This window comes from Silene latifolia, chromosome Y, assembly GCF_048544455.1.
Source record: "Silene latifolia isolate original U9 population chromosome Y, ASM4854445v1, whole genome shotgun sequence".
Taxonomy (NCBI): domain Eukaryota; kingdom Viridiplantae; phylum Streptophyta; class Magnoliopsida; order Caryophyllales; family Caryophyllaceae; genus Silene; species Silene latifolia.
This window is the reverse complement of record NC_133538.1, coordinates 144,591,670-144,602,095: the sequence shown is the minus strand read 5'-3', so window position 1 is coordinate 144,602,095 and position 10,426 is coordinate 144,591,670.

The following is a 10,426-nucleotide window of genomic DNA, read 5'->3' as shown; positions in this document are numbered from 1 at the left end:
CAGCATGTGACAGCATGTAAGTCCCCTAAAAGTCGAAAAAGTCGACTCTACAACATAGAATTCCCAACAATCCTCAAACAAATTCGAACTACAGTGTGCAAATGGTGATAGGGGACGGGATGACAGTTAATCAACAAGCAGTGAGTAAGTGATGACTGAGACTAAACAAGGCACGAAAGCTCGTAAACCCGTCTGACAGTCGAAGACTTCGACTGAAATACCCTAATAGCATATATTTGGCGAAAGGGTGGTCAAAACAGGTAATGTTAACAGCAATTAAGCAACCCTAAAGCTACTAGACAGATTACAGCAACAAGAACCTTAGTGACAATCGAAGATATCGACTGTCCTTGAACCATATCGCATGGTTTCATGTAGAAATCGAATTAAGCATGCAAAACAGCGAGGAAGGGGAATTAAGATCATCAAGCAAGCTAATTAAGGGCATACAAACACAATCAGGTCGAAAATTTCGACTAGACATGGATTTTCGAAACCCTAGTTCAATATCACCTCATGAAATTCGAATAATCGAAGATAAAATGCAAAGAGGGTGAATGAAACACTTACTTGATGATGATGAACCTACAGATGCAAATAATCCTCAAGTAAACAAGCAACAATGGCGGATTTCAGTCGAAAAACCCGCAAACCCTAAATCCCTTTTAAAACCGCGAAAATGGACACAAAAAGGGGTGAAATTAAGGGGCTTTTGAAGATTAAAATGGAAGCAATGAAATGTAGGTGACGGATTTGGTGATTTGGGCAAGAAAATGGGGATTTGGGGGAGTTTAAATCGCAATTAGGGGAAGGGGTTAGACGGAAATTAGGGTGAAATGAAATGAAGGATGAAATAAAGAGTTTAAGATAGAAAACTCCCGTGTCCATTGCTCAATTCACTCGATCGAGTGGTTTTAAATCACTCGATCGAGTACTTTTATGGTCCAGCTGCTTGGTCGAGTAATAAGTTACTCGATCGACCAATCCTTCTTTTTGCTTTACTCGATCAAGTAAATAAACTACTCGATCGACCATATTTTCACTCGATCGAGTACAAAAAGTACTCAATCGAGGACTTTCCTCTTGTAGGCTCTTGAATTTTCGTCTTTTCTTCCTCGGAATGCGTAAGACTTCCCCAAACCTGCATAAAAACACATCGAAGAGTTTCCCAAAATACCAAATACGCAAAAGCACAGTCTATAGTCTTACGTCTATGCTAAAAATTGTCTAAAACTAATTGTCCTAATTAAAACGTAATAAAACAAATTCAAAAGAAAGTCAAATAAAATTATCTATTACAATGTGTTACACGGGGCATTTCCCCGTTCAATTCTCTTCAAATTTCAGTAGCCCCTCGGTGGGCTTCTGACTGGAGGACGTCACTTCAGCAACACTGACCGACCTCTTTAATTTCCATGAGCTTGAATTACCATTTGAAACAGAAGGACGAATGTAGTTCCAATCCACGTAGGTTCGAACTTTACTCGTCCTTGCTCCTCTGTCATCTTATTTGGCATCCTTACTTCCAGTTTGATTGATAACAGTTGCACAACGTCCTTTGACAACTCCTTTATTGCTTTCATCTGTACCTGCAGCATGGAAAATAGACGAACTTTCCTCCTTTTTGCTCTCAGTCTGAGGCAGAGGGTTAACAATAGCAGCACATTTCTCCAAATTTCCATCTGGAGTGTCAATAATAGGGTCAATAGAAGAGAGAGCATTGCAAGGTTGGGCTTTCATGTGAGCCCTCTGGAACTTAGACTGATGAAAAATCAGCTCCTCGTCCCCTACCTGAAAGGTCAAAGTCTTACCTCCGACGTCTATTACTGCACGGGCAGTAGACAAAAATGGTCTCCCTAAAATAATAGGGGTGTGTTCATCTTCGGGGATGTCTAAGACAACATAATCAACGAGAATAAAGAATTTCCCGATCTGAACAGGTACGTCTTCTACTACACCTAATGGCCGTGATAAACTACGGTCGGCCATCTGGACAGTCATGTTGGTGCAACTCAGCTTTGTCACACCGAGTCTCTTAGCCAGAGACAAAGGTAAGACACTTACGCTAGCGCCTAAATCGCATAGCGCGTTATCAATCAAATGCATACCGATATGACACGGAATCGAAAAACTACCCGGGTCTGACTGCTTAGGAGGTAACTTATTTTGAAATATGGCTGACCCCACCTCAGTCAAAGCTACAGTCTCACTGTCATTAATAGTCCTCTTACGTGCTAAAATTTCTTTCATAAACTTAAAATAAGAGGGTACCTTAGTCAGCAATTCAGTGAACGGCACGGTGACTTCCAAACTCTTCAAAAGTTCGACAAATTTGCCGAACTGTTGATTAGCTTTCGTGTTTTGCAGTCGCCTCGGGAAGGGAACCGTGATAGGTATCTCGAGTCCTTTGTTTCTCTCTTCCAAAGTGTCTTCCGGAGCAAGTTCAGTATTCTTTGGACGCTTCTTACCTCTCGAACGAGGACTTTCCGGCGATATTTCACTTAAAGGAGCACTAGCAGGCTCTCGTATAAGTTTCCCGTCATCAATACTACTCGATCGACCAACTTCTTCAATCGGTTGAGCAGTTTCTTCTTCAACACCAGTCGATCGAGTAAACTTTCCACTCGATCGACCAACCTCATTATCTGCTTCACTCGATCGAGTAGAAATTCTACTCGATCGACCAGTTTGTTCCTCTTGTTCACTCGATCGAGTGGAAAAACCACTCGATCGACCACTATCATCCTCAATTCTGCTCGATCGAACACCAGATTTCAGTCGATCGAGTAATTCATTTGTCATGAGCCCTTTTTTTCTTGACAGAACACTGTTCATCATCAGTTACAACTATCTTCGGGTCTGATTTCGACACTTCCGGTCCCTCATAAGAAAGACCGCTTCTTAATTCTATCAGATTTACCGTCTCATGTGGATTCTTCTCATTTTGAGTCGGTAAATGACCCTGCTTCCTCGAGGATTGATTTGCAGCAAGTTGGGCAACTTGAGTCTCAAGTGCCTTGAATGACGCGTCCTTTTGTTGATTTTGTTGATCATTTAGCTGTAAGTGCTTTGTAATGGTCTGCAACATGGATTTAAGCTCACCCATTTCACTCACTCCACCGGAAGATGATGCACCATGGTTAGGAGGATTAAAAGAAGGGGGCTTCTGATAGCCTTGTTGATTCTTGTGTGGAGGAATATACGGCTGCTGCTGATTCGGAGGGGCAGTGGGATTGAGTACATTCTGACTACTCCACCTCAAATTGGGGTGGACATTCGGCTCGTAATAACTGTTGTTCGGCCTGTAGTGTTGGAAGGCAGCACATGACTCATAGGAATTGGGACAATGATCTGAGATATGTCCCTCTCCTCCACATCTTCTACAGACGAAAGGACCGTCTGTCACAGCGTTAACCTGGTACATCCCTCCTTTGGAAGCTCCTCCCAACTCATATTTATCAAATCTTGCAGTGAGAGCCTCAAGTGCAGCGACAGAAGAAGATTCAACAGCTCTTCTTTGATTACCTCTGGAGTTCCCATATTCGGCCTTATGGGTGGCCAAATCATCAATGATCTTCCACCCCTTGGTCTCTCCCATGTTGTCAGCAAATCGGCCATTGGAAGCAGCATCTAAAATAGCTCTCTGATCGTCGTACAACCCGTTATAGAAATGATTGCATAGACTCCACTTTTCGAACCCATGGTGCGGAATGGTTCGCACCATCTTCTTGAAGCGGACCCATGCCTCGTGAAAGTTCTCGTCAGGCCCTTGTTTAAAGCTCGTGATTTGAGCTCTAATGGCAATAGTCTTCGATGCAGAAAAGTACTTCTTATAAAATGCTAAAGCCAAAGAATTCCAAATCGGTTATACCGTGAGCGACCCAGTCCAAATCCCTATACCACTCCCTTGCAGGATCGCGGAGTGAGAAGATAAACATGGTTTCTTTTATCGATCCTGGGTCACGCCAAAGGTGGAGGTATGGAGCAGAATAATCGACAAAGGTTTCCATGTGCTTAGTGCATCTTCATTTGCGCTCCCAAATTGGTTTTTCTCAACCAGTTGATATAAGGCGGCTTTGGCTCGAATTTTCTCGCCTCTCCGGTAATACAAACCCCTTATAGAGATTTGCGGTACGCTCGGTTCAAAGTGACTGGCAATAGTTGCTTCTTCAGCCATTTCTAGAAAGTCTGGAGAAGTGACTGTTTCAGCTGATGAATTGGAAACTGGAGATGAAGGTGGATCTTCCTCGAACAAAGCGTTCTCGTAATAACTAGACAGAGTACTCAGCTCTTCCTCTGTCGGCAATACCCTCTGTGATCGCCTCAACTGTAACACCCCCATACTCCAAGTGCCTTACCAGGACCACTCAGGTATGAAGACATTACCATCTCGGTTACCCGAGGCAACGATATTCAAATAAACAATGAAGAAACAACATTTAAATATAAATACTTAGTGAAGAGTACAATTCTCAAAACCAAACCAAAATGCAATACATGTCCTCAAACAGACTGTTCTAACTGAAATGTAAATAACTATAAGCTACAAATGAAGACTCCTATCATCATGTCGTGGCCATCCCAAATTATCCCAAGACTCATCTCAATACCTGCTCAATATCTGCTCACCATCCCCGAATGGATCACCGCAGTTTACAAAACAACACCGGGTCGTTTACTAATCACACAATTCAATATATACCAACAATAAGATAAACAGACGATGCTTAATCACACACACACACAATCACGCCAAATCCAATCATCTCAATCACTGACTGTCCACTGGACCAGCCCTGCCAGTGGGGGACCGCAGCCGTACCCACCAAATCCCCGCTCCACATAGTGAGCGATAACCCTGTCCATTAATGTGCACATCCCTTCTGTGGCGGGTTCCACAGAAGGCGAAACTAGGCGTGAAGCCACTCCCGCAAGTGACCCCACTCGGCCCGAGGCCACGCCTCGCGAACCATCAACAACGATCACAACCACAATCACAATACAATTACTATATCAAACAACCAAACACAACACATCAACCAATATCCCATTATGGGACTAATACTGAGTAGGAAATCCTACCTGGTAAGCACACAATTAGACGGTCTCTACTGCTGAATCAAAAAGCTTCTTCTATGAACCCTCCTCCTATCATACAACACATAAAGGCTACCAAATCACATACTACACATAAAACCCCCAAATCTCTAAATTAGGGTTTAACCAAATCAAAGGAAAGACAATAAAAGGGTACATAGATCTTACCCTCGACGCAAGGAACTCAACGGTATAATCAACGCTAAGAACCGACCTTCCAAACTCCGGGTATTGCTAATAATGCGATTAGAATGAAGAACTTGCTTGCTTTCTCTCTTAAACAGTAATTTAGGTTTTGTAAAAGTGATTTAGAATAATGACGACAAAGCTTATATACCTTAATCGCATAATTAACAAAACCCGAGAAAACTCCCCGTAAAACCGGCTACTCGATCGAGTACCCGAGGTACTCGATCGAGTACCTCCTTACTCCATCGAGTGCCCCAGCTACTCGATCGAGTACCCAACAGGTCAGAAACTTTTCTAAAACGCAACTTACCCTTACTCGACAGAGTAAGGCCTACTCGATAGAGTACCCCAAGACTTATAAATTCGGAGTATTACAGTCTTCCCTCCTTAAAAGGAACTTCGTCCCTGAAGTTCAAACCACTACTAAACAAAGGTACTCCCATAACATTCCCGACTCAACAACCACAACAAAATTCAACATAAAACATGTTACTAACCCAACTCATCCCGACAAACATCCCGGCACAACATATAAAAGGGGTATAAAACTCTTAAAAACTGTTCGCGATCATCTCCTACCCCCCTAAAAGAAACAAGGTTACGTCCCCGTAACCATACATACCTGATCAAAAAGGAAAGGGTAACGCTCTTTCATAGCCTCCTCTGGCTCCCATGTAGCTTCCTCGGTCTCGTGGTTAGACCAAAGGATCTTGAGCAGAACTGTCTCACCACTCCTAGTCTTTCTAACCTTTCGGTCTAGGATCTGTTTAGGCACCTCAAGATATGATAAGGACTCATCTAGCTCTAAGGTCTCGGCCTCTAACACATGGGACGGGTCACTCACATACTTCTGCAGCTGCGATACATGAAACACATTATGCACTCTCTCTAATGCACCGGTAAAGCCGCACGATATGCAACTTCCCAACCCGCTCTATGATCTCATACGGCCTATAAACTTCGACTTAGCTTGCCTTTCTTCCCAAATCTAATAACCCCACGCATAGGAGACACTTTCAGAAGAACCTTATCCCCAACCTGAAACTCTATATCCCGGCGATGTAGATCTGCATAACTCTTTTGTCGATCCTGAGCTACTCTCATCCGTTCTCTGATCATCTTAATCTGTTCCACAATCTCATGCACCATCTCTGGTCCTAAAACCACTGCCTCAGTACTATCGTCCCAACAGATTGGACTCCTACATCTTCTCCCATACAAAGCCTCAAACGGTGCCATACCAATACTAGTGTGATAGCCGTTATTGTAAGAAAATTCTATCAAGTCCAACCTCTCGCCCCTACCACCAAAATCCATCACACAAGCTCGCAACATATCCTCAAGAGTCTTGATTGTTCTCTCAGTCTGCCCGTCTGTCGCAGGATGAAATGCTTTACTCATCTTCAAAGTTGTTCCCAACGATTGCTGCAACTCCTTCCAAAACCTCGATATAAACCTCGCATCTCTGTCAGACACTATGTCCTTAGGGACTCCATGTAACTTAAGCACGTTCTTTCGATAGGCCATAGCCAATTGTGCCTTAGTCCATGTATCTTTCATTGGAACAAAGTGAGTGACTTGGTCAACGATCCACTATTACCCAAATCATGTTGTTACCTTGTTGACTCTTTGGCAAACCCACAATGAAATCCATGGAAATGGATTCCCACTTCCACTCAGTACCTCTAAAGACCGAATCTTCCCTTGTGGTCGTCCGCTGTTCCCCTTTAACTCTCTCGGCATATCAAACAACGGGACACAAACTCAGATGTCTCTTTCTTCATCCCAGGCCACCAAAACGTTTTCTTCAAATCCTTGTGCGTTTGTCACCACCGGATGTACGAGTATGGTGTACAATGCGCCTCTATCATGATAGTCTTTTTCAACTCTTCATCATTAGGAACACACCACCTACCATCAAACCTCAAACTACCATCTGTATGAATAGAAAACCGGGACACTGTCCCTTTCTCTACTCCAGCTCTCCACTCCACTATCTTAGGGTCCAACGCCCTTACCTCGAATATCATCATAAAACTCAAGTCATCTTGTCATATCACCCATGGCATCTCCTTTCTCGCATCATATGTATCCCAAAGCTCGCTACCTCATCTCCCGGCCTCATCAAAGATAGAGCCGCATACGAGAAATGTACACTCTTCCTACTCAAAGCATCAGCTACAACATTGGCCTTCCCTTCATGGTAGATGATTTCCATGTCATAATCGCCAATCAACTCCATCCACCTCCTCTGTCTCATGTTCAACTCCTTCTGAGTGAAGATGTACCTGAGACTCTTGTGATCATAAAATACCTTAAAGATTGCTCCATAAAGGTAATGTCTCCAAATCATGAGAGCAAACACCACAGCCCCTAACTCCAGATCATGAGTAGGGTAGTTCTCCTCATAAGGCTTCAATTGCCTAGAAGCATAGGCAATCACTTTACCATTCTGCATCAACACACATCCCAACCCATTCTTCGAGGCATCTGTATAAACCTCAAAGTTCTCGGTCCCTTCAGGCAATGCTAAGACAGGAGCTATGGTCAAACACTCCTTTAATGTTTGGAACGCCGTCTCACAACTCTCATCCCAACGAAACCTGTTCTCTTTCCTCATCAACGCTGTCATAGGTCTAGCTATCTTGGAGAAATCCTTCACGAACCATCTGTAGTATCCCGCTAAACCCAAGAAACTCCTAACCTCGGCAACATTCTTTGGTGCTTCCCACTTTGTCACTGCTTCTATCTTCGCCGGATCCACAGCTACCCCATCTTTAGAGATCACATGCCCCAGAAAAGCAACTTTCTCTAACCAGAACTCACACTTGGATAGCTTAGCATACAACTCATGATCCCTCAAAGTTTGCAACACGATCCTCAGATGCTCCTCATGCTCCTCCTTAGTCTTAGAGTAGACTAAGATGTCATCGATAAATACCACTACAAACTGGTCCAAGAACTGTAAACGATTCTATTCATCAAATCCATAAACACCGCCGGTGCATTAGACAACCCAAACGGCATCACCACATACTCATAATGGCCATACCTCGACATGAAAGTCGTCTTTGGTATGTTCACCACTCTAATCTTCACCGATGGTACCCGACCTCAAATCGATCTTAGAAAAGACTGATGCACCACTCAACTGATCAAACAGGTCATCTATCCTTGGCAAAGGATACTTGTTCTTTATCGTCACTCGGTTCGACTCCCCGTAATCTATGCATAACCTCAAACTCCCATCTTTCTTCTTCACGAAAAGAATTGGTGCTCCCCACGGCGATACACTAGGTCTAATGTATCCCTTCTCTATCCGATCATCCAACTGCTTCCTAAGCTCCTCCATCTCCTTAGGACCCATACGGTGCGGCCTTAGAGATTGGCCCCGTCCCCGGTTTCAACTCAACGGTGAAATCTATCTCCCTCTTTGGTGGCAACCCTAAATCTCCTATGGAAAAACATCTGCAAACTCTCCCACCACCGGTATCTCATCAACTCGTCGGACTCTCTATCCGGTCATCTCTCACATGGCACAAGATCAAAGGACATCCCTTCCTCAGATAAGACTTCAAGGTGACAGCTGCAATCAACTTAACTTTGGGTTTGACTAGAAACCCACGATAAGACACACTAACACCCTTAAGACCTCTTAAAGACACTTTCTTTTGATGACAGTCTATCTTAGCTTTATACTTTCCTAACCAATCCATCCCGACTATAATCTCAAAACCGTCAAAAGGAAACTCTAGCAAGTCTATGGGCAGATAACCTTGCCCAACTATCATAGATACATCTCTAAACAATCTCCCACATGATACAGACTCACCCGAAGGTATAAAAACTCGCTCACTAACAGACTCATATACCCTCAAACCCAACTGTTTAACATGACTCGAAGACACAAACGACTGAGAAGCCCCCGAATCAAATAAACAAAGGTAGGAATACCATTTACAAGAAAAGTACCGGTGATAACGTGCGCATCTTCCTCACCGCTTTCTTCTCCATCATGAATAACTTGCCATTTGGTCTTCCGCCCACCTCCCTGGACAAGATCTTGGGTCGATGTGGTCGGCTTAGCACCCGACCCTTGATTGTTGTTGTTGTTCGTTGGTGGTTTCCGATAAGAATTACCGCCGTTGCGGTTGCCTCCACTCTGGTAACTCGACTTCCCGGTTTGGCCATGATCCAGCCCGGTCGTTGCTCGCAAAGCTCTCTGCGCAGTCTCGGAAAGATCCTGGTGCACTTGTGCACTCATGTGTCTTGTGGCCTACACCACCACAAATGACTATAGCAGTCACTCCCCAACTATTACTCACACTTCCACGGCCACGCCCAAAGGAAGCCCCGCCGAACCACGACCCGAAGAAAACCCCTTAGACCGATTGTGGTTGCCTTTCTTGTGATTAGATTGGCCACCACCCTCGCTCTCAGACTTCCTCTTCTCACCACCTAACCTCTCCCGAGCCATCTCCACCAACCTCTCGGCTCTCCCGGCCCTCTCATAAGCTTCCTTAACATCGCAAAGGATCCCCACGGGTAACTTATCCATAATCTTAGAGGTCAACCCCTCTCAAACCTCAACGCCGGTTCTCCTCACTCAAACCCATATCCTCGGATACCTAGACTTCTCATTGAATTACCCGTAGTACTCGGCCACGTACATCTCGGCGGTCATCTTAAAGCTGTCAAACTCTTCCCTCAACTTACTCCTCACATGTTTCGGTACAAACTCCTTCCTCACAGCCCTACGGAACTCCTCCCAAGGTATAGCAGGTAACCCTTGGTTTGTATATATCTCCTTAGCACTTACCTTCACTGTATCCCACCACTTGCCAGCTGCCTCCCTCAGATAGAACGCACTGTTCCACCCTCATCTCATCGGGACAAGAAACCAAATCTAATATGTTCTCCATCTCTCTCAGCCAACTATCAAGAAGGTTAGGCTCCCCAACTCCCTTATACTCTTTCGGGTTAAACCTCGCGATATAGAGGCTGATTTTAGAATGATCAACCTCCTTCTCCTTATCCTTATCCTTATCCTTCCCTACAGTCTTTAAAGCCTCAGTGAGGGCATCCTGATGCTCCAACATCTTAACGATGTCATCTATGTTCATAAGCTCAGCTCTCGCGT